At 40.3% G+C, this 23,654-nt stretch overlaps 2 protein-coding genes across 5 annotated transcripts in view; one reads left to right on the forward strand and one right to left on the reverse strand.

The window, feature by feature from the left end:
• The window catches only part of LOC133664658 (serine/arginine repetitive matrix protein 1-like), a 76,401-nt gene extending 53,359 nt beyond the window's left edge, over nt 1-23,042 (reverse strand). For 3 of the 4 annotated variants that reach the window (XM_062069479.1, XM_062069481.1, XM_062069477.1), the window contains exon 1: nt 22,905-23,042. The gene's annotated coding sequence lies outside the window, so the exon portion shown is untranslated. Of the gene's footprint in view, nt 1-10,977; nt 11,058-22,904 lie in introns of all 4 variants that reach the window. The other variant, XM_062069478.1, reaches the window with a different exon arrangement.
• LOC133664590 (zinc finger protein 431-like) overlaps nt 1-23,654 on the forward strand; it is a 404,655-nt gene that overhangs the window by 176,194 nt on the left and 204,807 nt on the right. The window lies entirely within an intron of this gene.

Raw genomic sequence — 23,654 nt, forward strand, 5'->3', positions numbered from 1 at the left:
TTTTGGGCATTGTTTTATCCAGACGCATTCATTTGTGAAAATATGGCCAAGTAAACACATTGTGGGTTTACTGGATGTCGTCTAGATCACTAAAAGAAAAATCTAAGGAAGAGAATCCCTCTGCCATCTTCCAGTAGTTTTATTACATTTATAAATCGCCCGCTTGAATATTCCCTTTTCTCTTCTCTGACTTTCTCGTCGTCATTTGGGATGTACGTGTGTTGCGATTTACCCTTCCTGGTTTGATGACCCGCCCTATCTTGCCTCCGATTGGCCTGTCCGTAATGTTTTGCCCTAATCTTAACCAATCGTGACGCATCATAGTAAACCAACCAACCAATCAGGGATTTCTTATACGTAAACCAACCAACCAATCATTGATTTTTCCCGTATATTTTGTCCCCTGCCCATGGAGTAGCTTTGCTACGTAGCTTCGATATTTAAGTTAATAATTTTTAATAGAAAACCGTAGTTTGCACCACTGCAGCCGTAAACCGGAACAGATTACCAAAAACCATACTCATTATGGTAAAACCGTAATTGTTGGCAGGTATGGCAAAGAGACAGACCAAGATTTAACACACATTACGGAGATATATAGACGGAAAAATCACATGCCTGTTTATAATGTATAGTGATATTCGCTTATATCACAGATTGGAAAAACATCACAAATGGGGCAAATTGCAAACGGCTCGTTTGGAAAAAGTATGAAGGAAGGCAAGATTGTTTTATAACTATCTCTATCATGTTCCATAGTTTGATTTCATAATTTCAAGACTTATGCATATCCCAAATAAACACAAAAACACGTACCCATAGGAAAGAAAAGCTGGTTTTACAAAATAGGTCCCGTATAAAAAAAAAGAGAAAAGAGTCATATTTAAGCTAGGTTATCCCAACTTTAGCTGCCTTACATACTGTATTAGTCAAGCGTGACAGACATAACCCTAATGTATTGAGTTATTGTTCACTTCACAAACTAATTTTACACTTACCATTGAGGAAAACTGCTCGGTTGAGGAAATGCGCTGTCGGCTCTTTTTTTATTTTGCGTTATCTTTGGGCAAGCTTCGTCATTCGTTTGCGCGAAAATTACACTACATATATTCATTCATCCACTATATTAATTCAATTTATTTTAACATAAAAACACTCTTTTTTTTTTAAAGTATGGTGACTTGCATTTTATTTTGTAGTAGTTTTAATTTAGAAAAAACTGTCAACTTTGTTTTTTGCCACTTTATCGAACTTCGCATGCAAGTGACGTCAATGTTACATTGGGGCCTGTGCGCGTTTATACTGAAGTCTAATAGAGAGCACATTTTACTTGCAGTGTAAACAGTCAGCTGGAAAAAAATCTGATTTGTGCCACTTTGGCCTACAGCGTAAACACAGTCACAATGATCATTTTGAAGAAAAACACCATATTGCACCTTATTAGTGAAAAATAAGTTTAATAATCAGCGTCAATCGGCCAACACATGATTATTCTCTCATAGCTACGATGGGATGATATTAAGCTGCTGTATGTCACGGTTGGTAGCTGCTTAGGGGGCGCTCAGGTTAAAAAGCTGTGATCATTGTGAATACGCTCCACCTATGCTCACACACAGAGAAAAAGGACAACGCCACAAAGCCAACATTTCATTCGGTACATGTGGAAGTGTTTTACAAAGTTAAACTTGTTACTGTGACAAATATACAGTGATGTTGATAGGTTTGTTAATGTAGTGAGAGGTCCATGGGCCCACAGGTGGTGATTCAGTGTGTCTCTAATAAAAAGGGCTGTTTGCTACCTTTATGCAGATGCCGACAGGGCACTATTTACCACCGTGGGTGTCCGAGCTTTCAGCCGCTCTGCCCCACATCTTTGGAACTTTTTACCACCAGACCTTTGTAACTTAGATTCAATATCCCTCTTCAAATCAAGACTCAAAACACACCTATTCCTGCCTATTCATTGTAATAATCTTTTCTTCTCTATCTTTGTTGTTGTTGTTGTTGTTGTTGTTGTTTTTTATCCAATTTGATTTTATTGTTGTGATTTTGTACGGTGTCCTTGAGTGCCCAGAAAGGCGCCTTATAAATAAAATGTATTATTATTATTATTATTATTTCCAATGTGTTTCAAACATTATATCCCGTTCTCTTACGGCTTTAAGCTTGTAATAACGTAACTACGAGAGTACATTACATGTGCACACATGCATTAGCTTTATGTGTTTTCAGCTAATAACGGTGATCTGGATAGTTGACATTAGCTTTCATTGAATGTCTATTCTATCGTAACAACAACATGATCGCAAACTGTTAGTTGCTTCGGTTGGACTGCTTTTGTGTATGTGCACGCGCTCCCTGTGTGTAAGTGTGTACGACACATTGGTGACAAGCATGAACGTCGGACCGACAAGTCATTTATATCTATTACAATTAGTAGGGGTGTAACGATTGATAGATTGTTTTATAGTTCTAAGATTCAAATACCGTATTTTTCGGAGTATAAGTCGCACCGGCCGAAAATGCATAATAAAGAAGGAAAAAAACATATACACTACTGTTCAAAAGTTTGGGGTCACATTGAAATGTCCTTATTTTTGAAGGAAAAGCACTGTACTTTTCAATGAAGATAACTTTAAACTAGTCTTAACTTTAAAGAAATACACTCTATACATTGCTAATGTGGTAAATGACTATTCTAGCTCCAAATGTCTGGTTTTTGGTGCAATATCTACATAGGTGTTGTAGATAATGCATATGTTTAAGAGCTATTTCTTTATTCATAATCATGTTTGAATCAGCTCATTTCTTTCCTTAATTTTACTCTGTATACTAGTTTCTCTTTGTCTTCAGATTGCCTGGTTAGATAGGGTCGTAAACCATCAGGAATGTGAACACAACCCCCAAGTCTCTCTTCTTATCAGTGTTGGGGGGAGGGGAAAGGCGGGCTTTCTTTGTGTGAAAAGAGTTGCTTTTGGCCTGTGGAAGGCCAGATCAACTTGGGCTGCGCATTTGTATGTGTTGTTCGAGGCTGGTCTCATTATTGCCAAAGCTTTGACAATAAAATTACAAAATACCTATTCTGTGCTTGGTGGTACCGTTTGAGTTCAGTTGATATGTCATTAAGGAACTTGGGACTGACCAGCGTTTTACATCCCACTTGGAGGAACATCTGGTCAAACGCAACAATTTGGGGGCTTCGTCCGAGATGACACGCTGACAATTGGACCTTCTCTTGCAATCTTCTGGACAGACTCACATGGCCAAAACATAATTCAAGGTAAGCAGAACCTTTCTTTTTAGATAAAATCTGCATTAGGAGTCTGCCCAGAAGTCTGTAAGTTAAACACTGCTTTGTACCGCAGACACAGAATGGTGATTTTGATAGATTGATTGCATTTTTGCCGAGCCTGCCATTGCATTAAAATTGTAAATAGGTGGTCAACTCACGCCATTGTGTCTCGATTACCGTGACGGGCAGTTTCATTGACGAGTGAACTAATAGTTGGGTGTGGCTCACCCTGGGTAGTTGGTCGCCGCCTAAAAGAGTAACGGGTTAAAGGCCCTCGTATGATATGGAGGTTAGAGGCCTGCATATTGCACGATAAATTGCACGGGTTAGAGTTAGAGGCTCTAGCTGCGTATTGTACGAAAAATTACGGGGTTAAAGGCCGCCGTATGGTTTGTGGGTTAAAGGCCTTCAGGGGTTCGAGGCCCTTCTGAAAAAAATAGACACAATGGCCACTGAGTGTGACAGACAGGAATGTGATGGCGGTCGGGGAGGAATGTGATGAATCATTACTGTGTAATGATCAATTGAATGGACGGTTGTCGACAATAAAATTAGCAAGTAGAGTTTAAAAAGAAAAAAAGAGAACGTTCCTTGAAAGGGTTAAGAGGGAGTTTACAATACTCGAAAAGTTGTGAACTCAAACGTCAGGTAAAATAAAAAATAAAATAAAAAAGTAACTGGAAGTTTTATGGTAAAGTGAAACGCAGAGAGAGTGCTTACGTGTGTGTGTGTGTGTGTGTGCGTAGGGCTGTAGGCACTTGCTTGTGTGTGCGTGAGTGCTTACACGTGCTTGTGTGTGTGTGTGCGCTGGTGAAAATGGCCAAGGAGTGTGACAGACAAGAATGTGATGACGGCTGGGGAAAATGTGATGAATGGTTATCGTTCAATGATCAATTGAATGTGCTTTTGGTAACAATGGAGTCCGCGGGGAGAGACAAAAAGGAACGAAGTAAAGTAGTTAAGGAGATGACTCGAGCACAGGGCGAGGAACCTAACGGGTTAAAAGAAGGCTTACAGAACTTATGTGCTCGAGAATATAAGCGTTTGACGAATGAGAAAAGGAAGCTAGAGGGAATTCGAGTAAACGGGGATTACGTGGAAAAACGAAATGCAACAAAAGAACCGATGATTAATGACAGAATAGACTGATTGGTTTTTTGTCTGCCGCGCATGCGTAAGACAATTCAAACGACCCGCCCAGACTTTGACTAGGCCACCGCCCCCTACTCCTGTGACGAGTGACGGCCCTGCTCACACAGCCTCTCTAAGATTGAACCCTCCTCCAAAACTAACGCTGTCTCCTGAGTGTAATTCACCTCTGGTGCCTAAGCCCCAAAATAACATCCACCCAGCGGAAAACCTCCCGAATATGCCTAATCTTACTAGACAGCAGATAATGCATGAGTCAACGCAAAACTCCTCACTTTACACGCCAGACCATTTTGTTGCCATAAACAAATGCCCTCCCCCAGTAAATGACAGCCTCTCACGTGCACATCAGACATTCTTGAGCAACACACAACAGAGCCAGACTTTGTGGTCTCCTGTAACTGTTAATGGCTCAATGGAAGGCTACATTGACCAACACCCACATGAACCACATGCATACAACATACGCTCAAAAAAGCTGGAGGGACACGCATATCCACTTTTTCCTGATAATAGCGGCAGATTCCAATATAAGCCTTTTGCTGTTGCAGACATGCAGGCCATTGTTGACAAACTCCCACCTGTGTCTGAAGATGGGAGTCTTTGGCTTAACACGTTAGACAAACTAACAGCAGGGTACACTCTCTCAGTAGGACACTTTAGAGGCATTTTGTATCGTTGTGTTTCCACACAATATGGCAAAAATACAGAACAACAAGCAGGATTAATGGCTGAATCTTCGACCTCACCGATAACACCATACGTTACAAACATAGCTACTGCTATGCGCAGTCTCTTTCCTCAAGATGAGGATGATAAGGCTAATGACAGAGCAGCAAGGAAGCAACTCCTTAATTTACAGATCGCTCAAGATCAAGGTCATCAAACGCAAGTGGACGGAGCCCAGGTAGTCCCTTCAAGGTCGTGGAACGGACGTCTCACGCCCTTCGACTAGCTGGAAAAGGGGACACCTGGTACCACCTCTCCCTCTACACTCCTGCTGAAGAACCTGACAGATTACCAGCGGATGTCATTGCTGACATCGCCACTACATCTGCCCCACTCGACCCCCAGCAGCGCCTTTTGAGCCTGAGGCAGCTGAAGAAGAACGGGAGCAGAAAACGACTCATTTTTAGTGTCATAGAAGAGCGAGGCTTTAATTACACACACATAATCCTACAGCCCAGAAGACGACGCTGAGAGAGAGATTTTCTACCTATATTACTCTTTTTAACTTCTATATTGTATATCCTTATTTGAGACCAGCCTTTATACTCGAAGTTATCCAATTTCTCTTGCTTGTTTTCAGCATAACTATCTGTGTCGTTATATTAAGTGAAAAGTTTGATGTTTATCCCCGTTTCGTTACCTGAATTACTCTGATTTTGATAGACGAAAAGCAGGATGTCACACCCGGTAGTGTTCCCTGACGGACTGGTGCTTGGGCGTGTTCTACTGTCTTTGTGTCTCAGTTCTTCCTTCCTGACGACAGTGACTGACAAGTGTCTAAGAACAAACAGCGGACTTTAAATAGACTGGGTCAAAGAGGATAGCAAGACTTATTTTTTGACCTATGCAGTGTGATTAATTACGGGGGACACAATAGCTATTACCGTGGTAATAACCTCTATATTTGTGACGACTCAACCCTGAACCATCGGTGTCGGATGCAGACAACATACTATGGTAAGTGGTGCCCATCGTCCCTTTTATGTTGTTTTGGGGGTTGACCTGACTGATACAGACTCTAAAGGAATTATTAAAATTAATGTCCTTGAGAGGGCGTTAACTACCTCTACACCCTCTGTAGCACCTAAAGTACCACCCCACCTTGGTGGTGTTTCAAAGGCTCTCACATCTGTGCGTGCTAATGACATCACCACCGAAGGCCTGGTAACTTTGACCTTAGGAGCGGGTACAGGTAAACCTGTGGCTCAGGTGGATGCCAAAACCTGGGTGACTGTGTTGCTTGTTCCGCTGGACGTCCTTTTCCCCACACTTACCCCGCTCCTTTTAAGTTGACTGACATAAATGGCTCAAACTGTCTTATTTCCTTGTTCTCTGAACCCACGCCACCAGGGTGCGATTTGTTGGCTAGTGTGTACCCTTCTGTTGACAATTCCACCCGACTTCTTCCATTTGTGGCCCAAAAGCTGAATTACACGTGTTTTCAATTCAAAGGACCCTCTTCGTCCCCCAACAAATTGGGTGACATTAACCCTTCCTGGTGCACCACACTGATAGATGGCTCAAGGATAGGCCCTTGGGCACGAGCTGACGTATTCTGGTATTGTGGGGAGCACAGATTGTACATTAGAATCCCAACGTTATCCGTAGGGCTTTGTGCTATGGTTAGACTGGTGACCCCACTCACCCTAGTGGGTACCAAATTAACTCCCCTTGTAACTCCTGTCTCAGCGGCCTCTCTAACTTCTCGCCGACGCCGCCATGTTTTATCTCGAAGGAGTGTAAAGGGCTCCTTTGATCTGATGAGAAACCCTGATGGTGTTTACTTTGATGCAATTGGACAACCAAGAGGGGTCCCCTCACAACACAAATTGTGGTGTGAATCCTGTGCAGGGTTCGAGAACCTTCCTATCATTGGTGCTATTTTCCCTGTGACTGCTACTAAAAATGTTGAACGCATTAACTATGTTTTTTATAATCTGTTGAGACTGACCAACCTGACTCGTGACGCCGTTGAGGGACTTGCTGAACAACTTGCCCCGACCTCTCTCATGGCCATCCAGAACCGCATAGCCCTTGACCGCATCCTAGCCAAGGAAGAAGGCGTGTGTGCAATGTTTGGTGACCAATGCTGTACCTTCATTCCTAACAACACTGCACCAGATGGCTCAGTTCAGAGGGCCTTAGAGGGCCTCCAGGCCCTGTCTAAGGAACTTACTGAAGTTTCAGGGGTCTCTGACCCCTTTAAAGATTGGCTCCAAAGCACATTTGGCAGGTGGACTGACCTAATTAAGTCTGTCCTGGTCTCCATTGGAGTTTTCTTGGCCATTATAGCCTCTTGCGGTTGCTTTATCGCCCCTTGTGCTAAGTCTCTATGCACCCGCATCATTGTTAGAGCTGTAGAAGGTCAACCCCACCCTGTTTCTGGGCTCGTTATGTCTTTGAAGGGGGTCAAGCAAAATGGAGACTTTCGAGAATTGTTGATTTCCTTCCCTGACCATGACGACATTGACGTGGACTCCCTCCATCTGTCATCCATGTAAATATGCTGTTGTTTTATTGCTAGCTTGCTCAAAGAAAAAAAAACTACAGCACCTACTTTAATGTGGGGCGTGCTTTAGAGGTGTTGCTCTCGTAGGAGAGATCTTTTGGATAAGATCTGAAGGGGGATTGTAGATAATGCATATGTTTAAGAGCTATTTCTTTATTCATAATCATGTTTGAATCAGCTCATTTCTTTCCTTAATTTTACTCTGTATACTAGTTTCTCTTTGTCTTCAGATTGCCTGGTTAGATAGGGTCGTAAACCATCAGGAATGTGAACACAACCCCCAAGTCTCTCTTCTTATCAGTGTTGGGGGGAGGGGAAAGGCGGGCTTTCTTTGTGTGAAAAGAGTTGCTTTTGGCCTGTGGAAGGCCAGATCAACTTGGGCTGCGCATTTGTATGTGTTGTTCGAGGCTGGTCTCATTATTGCCAAAGCTTTGACAATAAAATTACAAAATACCTATTCTGTGCTTGGTGGTACCGTTTGAGTTCAGTTGATATGTCATTAAGGAACTTGGGACTGACCAGCGTTTTACATCCCACTTGGAGGAACATCTGGTCAAACGCAACAGTGTATAGAGGCCCATTTCCAGCAACTATCACTCCAGTGTTCTAATGGTACAATGTGTTTGCTCATTGGCTCAGAAGGCTAATTGATCATGTTCACACATCTGAAAACAGTTTAGCTCGTTACAGAAGCTACAAAACTGACCTTCCTTTGAGCAGATTGAGTTTCTGGAGCATCACATTTGTGGGGTCAATTAAACGCTCAAAATGGCCAGAAAAAGAGAACTTTCATCTGAAACTCGACAGTCTATTCTTGTTCTTAGAAATGAAGGCTATTCCACAAAATTGTTTGGGTGACCCCAAACTTTTGAACGGTAGTGTATAAGTCGCACTGGAGTATAAGTCGCATTTTTTGGGGACATTTATTTGATAAAACCCAACACCAAGAATAGACATTTGAAAGGCAATTTCAAATAAATAAAGAATAGTGAACAACAGGCTGAATAAGTGTACGTTATATGATGCATAAATAACCAACTGAGAACGTGCCTGGTATGTTAACGTAACATATTATGGTAAGAGTCATTCAAATAACTATAACATATAGAACATGCTGTACGTTTACCAAACAATCTGTCACTCCTAATCGCTAAATCCCATGAAATCTTATACGTCTAGTCTCTTACGTGAATGAGCTAAATAATATTATTTGATATTTTACGGTAATGTGTTAATAATTTCACACATAAGTCGCTCCCTAGTATAAGTCGCACCCCCGGCCAAAATATGAAAAAAACTGCGACTTATAGTCCAAAAAATACGGTATATTGATTTGTGCTCTCTGCATACCGGCCTTCCAGAAGCTTTATATCGATCGAACATTGTTTTAAAAAACAGTAATTAAATCGATTTTATTGGTACTACAAAATAAAATATTGCATTTAAGAACAGCAGACTTTATATAAAGTTGTTTTTAGTACTTCGAAATAAATAAAAGATGTCAAACTACTAGTCTGTCTCCCGTCTGTGACGTCATCGTCTTGAGTCAGTCATTAAAGCAAGTATGGCGGAAGAGAAGCCGATGGACGAGAAATTAAGAAGCTACCATTGCGGTCCAGTATGTGGAAACACATTGGCGTTTGCAGAGAGAGATGTTTTAAATAGGTCGCTCATTGTCGTATATGTAAAATACAACGGCAACACGACTAATCTCTTGAACCACCTACTGTATTTTTTTGGATAATAAGGCGCACTGTATTATAAGGTGCACTGACGATGAGCGGGTTTATACAGGTCTATAGTCATACAAAAGGCACATTAAAGGGGTTCATGTTATGATTTTTTCCCCCTACTTTTTAAACACTTTCGTGTGGTCTACATAACATGTAATGGTGGTTCTTTGGTCAAAATGTTGCATAGATCATGTTTTACAGACCGTTTAAGCCGCTTTCTGACCGTCTCTTCAGGATGCGCCGTTTTGTGGGCGGTCTTACTTAGGTAGCTTCACTTTGACAGCATTTTTCCCCCCGTCATCTTTGTTGTACCGGAGTTGTTAGCGTTTCCATAGCGAGTCGACTGACAGGTATAAGTTAGAACTGGGGCTGGGCGATGGGGCAAAAAAAAAAGATTACAATTATTTTTTTCATATAATTCAATCTGGATTAATATCACAATTTTTCTTTTTTTTTTTTAAGTCGAAATGTCTCCAGCAGGATTATACAGAGTACCATTGCATCCCTACTGTTTACTACTGCAGTATCTAGTAACGGACCTTACCGCCATGTTTGATCAAGGTAATATATGCTAACAACTGACAACTGTTATTGTTCATATCCCTGATTTGTGTTTACTAAAAGTGCAACATCTATCTATTATAGATAACCCACACTTACAGTCCATACCTAGGTTTTAGGGCCACTGTTTCGCTTCTTTTACAGTACGTTTTGGGGGAGAACAACTTTTTTCCCTCTCAAAGCTCTTTTGTTATTGTGCTTGCCATCACAAACTTCATTCTGCAGTAAACAAAGTATCAGGGGTGTACTGAATACTATAAGACATTTATTTCAAGTTAACATTTACTAACCAACACTTTTTAAAGGCCTACTGAAATGAAATGTTTTTATTTAAACGGGGATAGCAGATCCATTCTATGTGTCATACTTGATCATTTCACGATATTGCCATATTTTTGCTGAAAGGATTTAGTATAGAACAACGACGATAAAGTTCGCAATTTTTGGTCGCTGATAAAAAAAAAGCCTTGCCCCTACCCTACCGGAAGTAGCGCGACGACACCGGAGGAAGGGCTGCTCACATTTTCCTATTGTTTACACCAGCAGCGAGAGAGATTCGGACCGAGAAAGCGACAATTACCCCATTAATTTGAGCGAGGATGAAAGATTCGTGGATGAGGAACGTTAAGAGTGAAGGACTAGAATGCAGTGCAGAACGTATCTTTTTTCGCTCTGACCGTAACTTAGGTACAAGCTGGCTCATTGGATTCCACACTCTCTTTTTTCTATTGTGGATCACGGATTTGTATTTCAAACCACCTCGGATACTATATCCTCTTGAAAATGAGAGTCGAGAACGCGAAATGGACATTCACAGTGACTTTTATCTCCACGACAATACATCGGTGACACACTTAGCTACTGAGCTAAGGTGATAGCATCGTGCTCAAATGAAGATAGAAACAAAAGAAATAAACCCCTGACTGGAAGGATAGACAGAAGATCAACAATACTATTAAACCATGTACATGTAACTACACGGTTACATCAACAGCCGTGCTCACCTGCGTTCCAGCGATCGACGGCGCAACGAAGGACACCCATCATCGACGAAGCTCTGTAGCATGAGCTAACGTGATAGCATCTGTCTCAAATGCAGATAGAAACAAAATAAATAAATCCCTGACTGGAAGGATAGACAGAAGATCAACAATACTATTAAACCATATACATGTAACTACACGGTTAAAAATTCTCAGCCTGGTAAGGCTCAACAATGCTGTTGCTAACGACGCTAAGGCTAATTTAGCAACTTAGCAACCGGACCTCACAGAACTATGATAAAAACATTAGCGCTCCACCTACGCCAGCCAGCCCTCATCTTCCCATCAACAGCCGTGCTCACCTGCGTTCCAGCGATCGACGGCGCGACGAAGGACTTCATCCGTGGGTTTGGCGGCTAGCATCGGCTAGGCGTCTGCTAAGTAAGTAGTCCTTGTTGTGTTGCTGTAAGTATTGTACTTAGCCGCTAATACACCGATCGATCCCACCTACAACGTTCTTCTTTGCAGCCTCAATTGTTCATTAAACAAATTGCAAAAGATTCACCAACACAGATGTCCAGAATACTGTGGAATTTTGTCGAAGAAAACAAGAGGTTTTTGTATCAGGTCCGATGGGGTCCAACCACTTCCGTGGATTTTGTGACGTCACGCGCATAAATCATATCCAAAGGAGTTTTTCAACCGGAAGTGTGGCGGGAAATTTAAAATTGCACTTTATAAGTTAACCCGGCCGTATTGGCATGTGTTTCAATGTTAAGATTTCATCATTGATGTATAAACTATCAGACTGCATGGTCAGTAGTAGTGGGTTTCAGTAGGCCTTTAAGTTCGCAACTTTTGGTCTCTGATAAAAAAAAGCTTTGCCCGTACCGGAAGTAGCGTGACGACACCGGAGGAAGGGCTGCTCACATTTTCCTATTGTTTACACCAGCAGCGAGAGAGATTCGGACCGAGAAAGCGACGGCTACCCCATTAATTTGAGCGAGGATGAAAGATTTGTGGATGAGGAACGTGAGAGTGAAGGACTAGAGTGCAGTGCAGGACGTATCTTTTTTCGCTCTGACCGTAACTTAGGTGCAAGGGCTCATTGGATTCCACACTCTCTCCTTTTTCTATTGTGGGTCACGGATTTGTATTTTAAACCACCTCGGATTGATTGATTGATTGAGACTTTTATTAGTAGGTTGCACAGTGAAGTACATATTCCGTACAATTGACCACTAAATGGTAACACCCGAATAAGTTTTTCAACTTGTTTAAGTCGGGGTCCACTTAAATTGATTCATGATACAGATATATACTATCATATATACTATCATCATAATACAGTCATCACACAAGATAATCACATTGAATTATTTACATTATTTACAATCAGGAGTGTGGAGGGGGGGTGGGGTGGGGGGGTGGGGGGGTGGGGATATGGACATCAAGTAGTGGACATAGAGAGAGAGAGAGAGAGAGAGAGAGAGAGAGAGAGAGAGAGAGAGAGAGATCAGAAGGCATAAGAAAAAGAATCTGCATTTGATTGTTTACATTTGATTATTAGCAATCCGGGGAGGGTGTTAGTTTAGGGTTGTAGCTGCCTGGAGGTCAACTTTTATAGCGGTTTTGAAGGAGGATAGAAATGCCCTTTCTTTTATACCTGTTGGGAGCGCATTCCACATTGATGTGGCATAGAAAGAGAATGAGTTAAGACCTTTGTTAGTTCGGAATCTGGGTTTAACGTGGTTAGTGGAGCAGATACTATATCCTCTTGAAAATGAGAGTCAAGAACACGAAATGGACATTCACAGTGACTTTTATCTCCAAGACAATACATCGGTGAAGCTCTTTAGCTACGGAGCTAACGTGATAGCATCGGGCTTTACTGCATATAGAAACAAAACAAATAAGCCCCTGACTGTACTTATATCTGTATCATGAATCAATTTAAGTGGACCCCGACTTAAACAAGTTGAAAAACTTATTCGGGTGTTACCATTTAGTGGTCAATTGTACGGAATATGTACTTCACTGTGCAACCTACTAATAAAAGTCTCAATCAATCAATCAAAAACTGGAAGGATAGACAGAAGATCAACAATACTACCAAACTCTGGACATGTAACTACACGGTTAATACTTTCCAGCTTGGCGAAGCTTAGCAATGCTGTTGCTAACGACGCCATTGAAGCTAACTTAGCTACGGAACCTCGACAGAACTATGCTAAAAACATTAGCTCTGCACCTACGCCAGCTCTCATCTGCTCATCACGACCCGTGCTCACCTGCGTTCCAGCGATCGACGGTACGACGAAGGACTTCACCCGATCACCGATGCGGTTGGCAGCCCGGAGACGGAGGAAGTCAAGGTGAGGTCGTTCGGCTAGCGCGTCTGCTATCCTCAAAGTCCTCCTGGTTGTGATGCTGTAGGCCGCCACTAATACACCGATCCCACCTACAACTTTCTTCTTTGCAGTCTCCATTGTTCATTAAACAAATTGCAAAAGATTCACCAACACAGATGTCCAGAATACTGTGGAATTTTGAGATGAAAACAGAGCTTTTTGTATTGGATTCAATGGGCTCCGAATACTTCCGCTTCAACCGTTGACATCACGCGCAAACGTCATCATATCGAAACGTTTTCAGCCGGAAGTTTGCCGGGAAATTTAAAATTGCACTTTATAAGTTAACCCGGCCGTATTGGCATGTGTTGCAATGTTAAGATTTCATCATTGATATATAAACTATCAGACTGCGTGGTCGGTAGTAGTGGCTTTCAGTAGGCCTTTAAATGGTAAATTATGATTTGTATTCTTTGATTACTTGTATACATCAGTACATATCACCAGTGCTTTGGCAGATGGCAAGAGGTGACACAGACTGTGGACTTGTTTTAAATATTGAATTCTGTATCTTACAATTAATGTAAATACATTAATATGCAGTTTGAATTTGAGGTACTGTAAAATAGTGTGTAGCAGCACATAAAACATGTTTAATGACTTTCTAGGAACAAAATGTTTTGATCCACAAACTCAAAAATGATTTGAACAAAAAGTGTCTGCAGAGTTTTTTTATACACGTAGTATCAGAGGAATTTAATCTTTGCAAACACATGTACAAAAAGTCTGATTTAAAAAGTATTTAGATATAAAATTCATTTTTTTCCCTGATAAAATAGGTGTGTTTATTCTACTAGTCGGAGACCAAGGCAGTAGGTCAGTCACGAAGACATTTTCTAATTGCCTCTGGGTCTGTATTGAGGGCAGTATTACCGCATGCACCACAACATGAGCTGCAGCAGTCAAGGAGACTTAAGTCGGTCACTGAAGTTGCTGCTTCTTTTAAATGTTAAGTTTCAACGTCTATACCAGGGGTGTCAAACTCAAATACAGAGTGGGCCAAAATTTAAAACTGAACAAAGCCGCGGGCCAAGGTTGAACAAATTAACCTTTTAATAGGGACCCAAACAAGTTTTGCATTGAATATTGAACAAGCAAGGCTTATATAACTTTATAGTGACATGCAAAATCGAGTTTCAAATAATAATAATAATAATTCAAAAAGATCAATGGCATATCAAATAAAATTTAAATAAAAATTGAATGCCTCTTTTCTATTTGCAGCCTTTTGAGGTAAATATCAAAATAAACATTCTCCATAGGCTAATAATAAATTTGAAAAAATAAAATAACAATAATGAATGAATCAAACATTCAAGCCTTGAAGTAGCAAGAAAAAGTGCATGAATAAAACGTTAATTATTTCTCAGTTTGCTACACTGATTTGCTTTAACACTGAATATGGAACAAGCAACGCTTATATAACTCAATAGTGCAAAATCAACTTTCAAAAAACAAACAAAAAACAACAATGGTATATTAAATATTTAAATAAAAAATTGAATGTCTCTTTTCTATTTGCAGCTTTCTGAGGTAAATATCAACATTAACTTTTTCCACAGGCTAATAAATTTAAAAATAAAATAATGAATAAACCAATCATTCAGGCCTTTTTACTGCTCAGTTTGCAACACACTGATCTAATCTGATGTGCCCAAGCCAGACACCTGCCATCTTTTCTGGGATGCTAGTTCATTAATGTCGGGGCTCAGGTGGGCGGGCGGGGTTTTGTGGTAGCGGCGGGGGGGTGTATATTGTAGCGTCCCGGAAGAGTTAGTGCTGCAAGGGGTTCTGGGTATTTGTTCTGTTGTGTTGTGTTTATGTTGTGTTACGGTGCGGATGTTCTCCCGAAATGTGTTTGTCATTCTTGTTTGGTGTGGTTTCACAGTGTGGCGCATATTTCTAACAGTGTTAAAGTTGTTTATGCGGACACCCTCAGTGTAACCTATATGGTTGTTGATCAAGTATGTCTTGCATTCACTTATGTGTGTGTAGAAGCCGCATATATTATGTGACTGGGCCGGCACGCTGTTTGTATGGAGGAAAAGCAGACGTGACGACAGGTTGTAGAGGACGCTAAAGGCAGTGCTTTTAAGGCACACCCCCAATATTGTTGTCCGGGTGGAAATCAAGAGAAATTCGGGAGAATGGTTTCCCCTGGAGACTTTCGAGAAGGGCACTGAAAATCGGGATGGTTGGCAAGTATGAGTATTAGCGGTGAATGCAGTGTTACAGCGGCACCGCCGCTGTATAATACCGGCGGGCCAGATCTAAAAAAATTTGGCCCGCGGGCCAGAGTTGGACACCCACGGGCTAGTGGTTAGAGTGTCCGCCCTGAGATCGGTAGGTTGTGAGTTCAAACCCCGGCCGAGTCATACCAAAGACTATAAAAATGGGACCCATTACCTCCCTGCTTGGCACTCAGCATCAAGGGTTGGAATTGGGGGTTAAATCACCAAAAATGATTCCCGGGCGCGGCACCGCTGCTGCCCACTGCTCCCCTCACCTCCCAGGGGGTGATCAAGGGGATGGGTCAAATGCAGAGGACAAATTTCACCACAACTAGTGTGTGTGTGACAATCATTCGTACTTTAACTTTAACTTATACTAACGTTGGCCATATTTCTTTATTTTGTTCTTCTGGGCTACACTTTAGGCTGTGTAAGGGGGAGGAGGCAAAACGCTGATTGGACATTAATTACGTTGTGACGGTGGACAGGGATGGTCGCGTACAAACACGACACATACACAAACACACATTGACAGACACACGTAGATCACAGTCAATAAAGGCGGATTGTCCCGTGCAGGATTATACCCGGCACCATTGCTTGCTTACGGTTTACTATTGCGATATCTTATAACAGACATTTCCGCCATTTTTGATCAAGAAAAAATGTACATCACAGTGTTACACTGTGATCGAACTGAAATAAATTGCAATCATCGATCACAATCATATAATCGCAAAGCCCTAGTTTGAACTGTATGATGTTATGTATTAAAAATGTAAACAGCTGAGAATTAATGCCTCACAACAAGAATATAGACAAAAAGGAGCGTATTTACTGCGGCGCAGACTACAATTCCATAACACAAATATAGGAAACTTCACCTCGAGTGTCCAGTATTTACTTCAGTCAAACTGGTTGAATTTTTGGTTATAAAGTTACTGATTTGATTTTAACTCACTGAAACGTTTTGGATCGGCTCATTCTAAATAAACCAATATCATATCATCCTCGACAAATTACAATTAGAATCGGTTTTGTTATGTTTTGTTATCTGTCTATGCATTGTGCAATCGTATGTGCCCAATAATGTAGTAATTATTTTTTATTTTGTTTTTCATTGTGTTTTACTTTTGTAGCTATATGTAGAAATGGCACTACAAAAGTGTCAGCTGGTTGCATCATCTCTGTGCCTTTAATGTATTGTATATCCTTTGTCTTCTTTGATGCTTCACTTGTTTTCATGTGTTTTTAACCATATTTTTTGGACTTCTTGAATCCTCACTGCAACCACATAATTTCCACATTGTGGGATAAATAAAGTATATCCAATCCAAATGCATGTTCACTTATTTTAATAATCCATTATCCAATACTCACAGGAAAATGACACTTATATCGCTAGAATCGTCTTTATGAGACTTGTCTGATAATACTGCTTACACGTAAATCAATTCAACTTTGAAATTTTACCCACAAACTTATAAACAGTGCATTGGAAAATGGTTTTAAGTTCTTATCAAGTATAATATACAGTGCTGTGAAAAAATATTTGCCTCCTACTCAAATTAATAATTTTTCATATATTTTCCTCTTAAATGTTAAAGACCATCAAACACATTTAAATGTTAAATATAACCAAAGTAAACATTTGGACATCTAATTTCAATTTCACTGACCACACCCAAAACGGATTGCCTACAGACATGTTCAATTAAGAAATCATCTAAATGCAACTTGTATGACAAAATGAAGTCGGCCAAAATATCTCAAAAAGCAGCAACAAAATGCCACGATCCAAAAAAAGTCAAGTACAGATGACAAATAAAGTAATTGACATGTATCAGTCTGGGAAGGGTTGTGAAAATGATTAATGGAATACACGCTATTAGTGATTTTTTTATTTTTATTTATACGATTTATACGACAACTGTTAAATCTGTAATGCTATAGAACAGTGTTTTTCAACCTTTTTTGAGCCAAGGCACATTTTTTGCGTTGAAAAAATGCAGAGGCACACCACCAGCAGAAATCATTAAAAAAACGAAACTCGGTTGACAGTAAAAAGTCGTCGTCGCAATTGTTGGATATGACTTTAAAGCATAAACAAGCATGCATCACTATAGCTCTTGTCTCAAAGTAGGTGTACTGTCACCACCTGTCACATCACACCCTGACTTATTTAGACTTTTTTTGCTGTTTTCCTGTGTGCAGTGTTTTAATTCTTGTCTTGTGCTCCTATTTTAAAGGATTTTTCTCTTTTTTTTGGTATTTTCCTGTAGCAGTTTCATGTTTTCCTTTGAGTGATGTTTCCCACATCTACTTTGTTTTGGGGGACATTGTCGATTGTCATGTCATGTTCGGATGTACATTGTGGACGCCGTCTTTGCTCCGCAGTAAGTATTTGCTGTCGTCCAGCATTCTGTTTTTTGTTGACTTTGTAGCCCGTTCAGTTTTAGTTTTGTTCTGCATAGCCTTCCCTAAGATTCAATGCCTTTTCTTAGGGGCACTTACCTTTTGTTTATTTTCTGTTTAAGCATTAAATACCTTTTTACCTGCACACTGCTTCCCGCTGTTTCCGACATCTACAAAGCAATTAGCTACCGTCCGCCACCTACTGATACGGAAGAGTATTACATGGTTACTCTGCCGAGCTCTAGACAGCACTGACACTCAACAACAACACATCATTTGCAGACTAGAATTACTGGTCTGTAAATAATATTTTTTTGGTTGAAAAACACAGGTGTAAAGCAGAAAAACACTGCTTTACACCAGTGTTTTTCAACCACTGTGTGCCGCGGGATACAATCTGGTGTGCCGTGGGAGATTATCTAATTTCACCTATTTGGGGTATAACATTTTTTGCAAACCAGTAATTAGTCTGCAAATGATGTGTTGTTGTTGAGTGTCGGCAGAGTAACCGTGTAATACTCTTTCATATCAGTAGGTGGCAGCAGGTAGATAATCGTGATCACAATTTTTCAGACGACAGCGGGAGGCAGTGTGGAGGTAAAAAGGTGGCAAATGCTTAAACTTCTATTCACACATTTAAAAAAACACTTTAAGACTAATGTCTTGAAAAAATATATCACTCTTGAATGAACACAGTAGTTAATACTATGATCAATGTTAATTCAAATACTAAATGTGGGTTATAAATAATAATGGAAGTACAATTGTTTGTATATAGTATATAAATTGGTACAAAGGTTTAACATGTCTACAAGGATATTTCACATGCCTTTACTGTGTATATAATTGAACTGTGTTTATGTTATGTATAATGTGTATTTATAATATGTTGTACAAAGGACATTTAATAATTTTCGGAAGTTTATTTTGTACTTGACATTGTTTATAGGGTTAGGCGCAATAAGTGTTCAACTTCAGCCTAAACCCTTTCGGTCTGCAACATTTTCATTTTCAATTTATGAATGTACAACTGTTTGTTTATTTTGTTGACGATTGACCGAAGAATAATAAACTTGAAACTTGAAAAATAAACAAAAGGTGAGTGCCCCTAAAAAAAAAGGCATTGAAGCTTAGGGAAGGCTATGCAGAACAAAACTACAACTGAACTGGCGACAAAGTGAAGAAAAACAGAATGCTGGACGACAGCAAAGACTTACAGCGTGTGGAGCAGACGGCGTCCACAAAGTACATCTGAACATGACATGACAATCAACAATGTCCCCACAAAGAATGATAAAAACAACTGAAATATTCTAGATTGCTAAAACAAAGCAGGTGCGGGGATATCGCTTAAAGGAAGACATGAAACTGCTACAGGAGAAGCCACCAAAATAGGAGTGCAAGACAAGAACTAAAACACTACACTAGGGCTGCAACTAACAATTAATTTGATAATCGATTAATCTGTCAATTATTACTTCAATTAATCGATTAATAATCGGATAAAAGAGACAAACTACATTTCTATCCTTTCCAGTATTTTATTGAAAAAAACCAGCATACTGGCACCATGTTGTGGACATTGGGGGTGCAGCATACACCAATAATAACACAGAAATGTAACTCATCAGATCAGAACTGAATCAGATATTGTACACGTTTCTGTTGTGAATAATAAAGGATTCATTTTAGGCTGCCTCTGAATAATAGCATGAAATATTCCAGCACCTTCATAACGTTTAGTTATACTAAAGCGTCACTCAAATCTAAATAGATTTATATAGCTTTATCGGCCCGGCTACATTGATCCATTGTGAAACCAACCTGAGATATTTCTGTCCGTTACGTTTATTTCGAAATTGGTAACCGTGCGTTTTCTCTCTCAAAACGGAGTCAAATGTGCCGGAGACACATTATCAGCCCCGCATTGCAACAAAGGCATAACTTTAAAGTTACTCACAAAAAAGCTGAACTCATGAATGCCTGTTGCCACTATGGACTTAAAAAGTTACGTACCATGAGTTCCTCCCTTCATCCATGGCTCCAACATGTTTCCTTTTCAGGTGCTTCTGAAGCAATGTTGTACTTCCGTGCCATTTTGCAGGAAACGGTCTTCTTTGAAGTCTTTAAAGCAGGGGTGGGCAATTAATTTTTACCGGGGGCCGCATGAGCTACCCAAGCACTGCTGGAGGGCCACGTCGACAATATTTCAATTACATTTTGCTCAATATTATTTTTGATATATACCGTAAGATAAATAATAATAATAATAATAATAATAGTAATACTTCAACATAGTGTGTGTAACAGCATTCCATGACTAATATATATACATTAACATTAATAATAAATGACAGTAAAATAAGCACACGTATGACTGAGGAGTCATAGTGTAACTTTGTGTGGTGTTTGAGTTGTCCGACTTTTTGTGTGGCCTTAAACGCACTGGTGGTTTAGTGCTATGCGTGTTGGTGGCAGATGACAAGTTGGTTTTGGCCTGGTTTGTACGGCAGAAAATGACTAGTTTTTCGAGATATAATTGTTTTACTCATGTTTTTGGTGTGGTTATGTCCGAATATAAACAGTTTTGTTCAATAAAGTGATCGATATAATTCCTGTCCTCGAAGCATCTCGATAGACGTTACAATAATTGAACGGTGTTCAATTGAACGGTGTTGACGAATACCGTTAGGGCCGCTTGTTGTCACTGTCACTCAAAGTTGCATTGCAAAATTCCATAGAATAAATATGTTTATTTTGTTTAGAATTCAGATGGTATTTGATTTGGTGCGCGGCATATACTTGATGCGCGCAGCGGACGCATGAGCAGTGCGCAATTGCGCAGGCACGCACCTTAGGTGAGGGGACGTTGCTTTGCAGTTCATGTGTTGTTGAAAACACGGCATTCTTCATCAACTTTTCTCTTTTTGGCGTCTCGGGTGTAAACCGTGCATCACTTGTCGCTGCATGTGCACCTTCACTCGCAGGTTACACACGGACACACGCCCATAAATAATACTTTTCAAAATAAAAGCAGCACAGTTGTATTGCGCGCAGGACATAGATGTTTTTTCAACTTTATTTTGTAATTGCAGTTGTTCACATTCACTCACAATCACGCATACGTCCACACGGAAGTAATACAAATAACGATTTTCAAAACAAAAGCAGCACCGTTGTATTGCACACTCGACATAGATAGTTTTTTAAATTTATTTTGTAATTTATAATTGGCCTCACGCGGGCCGGACAGGGACGCACAAAGGGCCGGATGCGGCCCGCGGGCCGCAGAATGCCCAGGTCTGCTTTAAAGTAAAGTGTTCCCACACTTTTGACGACTTAGGTCGTACACTTTTCTCCATTGAAGCAATAACCTCAAGATGTTTCTCCGCTAAACTATCTGTAGTGTTTTCCTGCGCCATTTTTCGAATGTTTCCAGCAAAGGAGATGGCGTCGTCACGTGAGCTGCACATGACCATCATTGGCTAGCTTACGCCACCTCATGAGACGTAGCCTCAGCGCCGCCCTGGCGCTGTTTTGTACTGTTTTTGTACTTATTTTGATTATTGTTTCTCAGCTGTTTATAAATGTTGCAGTTTATAAATAAAGGTTTATAAAACAAAAAAAACCAACAACAAAAAAATTACCAAAAAAAAAAGTTTAAAAAAAAAAAAAAGCCTCCATGCATGCGCATAGCATAGTTCCAACGAATCGATGAATAAATTAATCGCCAACTATTTTGATAATCGATTTTAATCGATTTAATCGATTAGTTGTTGCAGCCCTACACTACACATAAGAAAACAGCAAAAAAGTCCAAATAAGTCAGGGTGTGATGGGACGGCGTGGCGAAGTTGGTAGAGTGGCTGTGCCAGCAATCGGAGGGTTGCTGGTTACTGGGGTTCAATCCCCACCTTCTACCATCCTAGTCACGTCCGTTGTGTCCTTGGGCAAGACACTTAACCCTTGCTCCTGATGGCTGCTGGTTAGCGCCTTGCATGGCAGCTCCCGCCATCAGTGTGTGAATGTGTGTGTGAATGGGTGAATGTGGAAATACTGTCAAAGCGCTTTGAGTACCTTGAAAGGTAGAAAAGTGCTATACAAGCATAACCCATTTATTTATAATTTATTTATGTAACAGGTGGTGACAGTACACCTACTTTGAGATAAGAGCTATAGTGTTGCATGCTTAGTTATGGTTTAAAGTCATATCCCACGACTTTTTATTGTCAATATCGAGTTTCATATTTTAATGATTTCTTCTGGTGGTGTGCCTTTGGATTTTTTCAATGAAAAAAAATGTGCCTCGGCTCAAAAAAGGTTGAAAAACACTGGTGTAAAAACCCCAAAAAAATGTCCTGCCCTTTTCTGACTTTGAGCCCCTGCCCCTCTATAATCATGTGCACGTCCCTGGATGGATGCATAATTGGGACATATTACGTGTAGCGCCATCTTGAACGAGGACGCCAGCTTTACAAAATGGCTTCCGGCAATGCATTGTGCGATACTTTTCGCCAGAACTCCCTAACCCTTTTTATATTTCATGTATTACGACCGCACATATCAACGTCGGGTTCCATTAGTAAGCCGTCAAACGTTTAAAAGTATTACACAATGAGTAATTACACCACATTGCAAATTGTGACATTTAGTAGCTAAGTCATAACAAAGCACACGCAGGCCAATGAGTAAACATGTTAATTACGTTTTCTGTAAGGAGTGCTTTAACTCTCAGGAACTCTTCAAATATAACATTTTTACTAACGAGCCGTTTAACTTGGCAGCAGCTTGATTTTGTTGGCCTTCGAAAGATAAAAGCTTCACTGCGTATTAGCCTAGTAAAAAGCGGGGAGTTTTACAAAGTACTTTGATAAAATACATAACACCTTACCTTCACGTTAACGCTGAGAGGACATTAAAATAAGCGAGAAGAAGGATGTAGTCTGAGGTTAGTTTGCCGAGGGAGACACGTAGAACCGCCGCTTTATCGTCAACTTGCTACAAAATACGTCATTTCAATGGGGTGACGTTTGCTTGGAGTGACTGCTCTGCTTAACCAATCACGCGACGCTTTATTCGGCGGTGACCAGAGGACGCGAGAAGGGGGCGTGGCGAGCAGGTTTTGATTGATTGATTGATTGATTGAGACTGTAGAGCAGTGGTCCCCAACCACCGGTCGGTGGATCGATTGGTACCGGGCCGCACAAGAAATTTAGAAAAAACTTTTTTTTTTTTTTTAATAATTTTTTTTTTTTTTTTTTTTTTTTTTTTTTTATTAAATCAACATAAAACACAAGATACACTTACAATTAGTGCACCAACCCAAAAAACGTCCCTCCCCCATTTACTCTCATTCACACTCATTCACACAAAAGGGTTGTTTCTTTCCGTTATTAATATTTCTGGTTCCTACACTGTAAAAATGTTCACCGTTTAATTACAGTAACCTACTGGCAGCTAGTGGTTCCAGTATAAAACTGTTTTTCTACAGCACACATACTGTGATTTATCACTACAGTTTATTACTGTAAAAGGTATCACAGTACTGTGCTGTATCAAATATACGCTTCACAGCATAATACTGTCATCTGTTTAGCTGCATTACACTGTTATTTTAGTGTATGTACTGTAATATCCATGA

This window comes from Entelurus aequoreus, linkage group LG14, assembly GCF_033978785.1.
Source record: "Entelurus aequoreus isolate RoL-2023_Sb linkage group LG14, RoL_Eaeq_v1.1, whole genome shotgun sequence".
NCBI lineage: Eukaryota > Metazoa > Chordata > Actinopteri > Syngnathiformes > Syngnathidae > Entelurus > Entelurus aequoreus.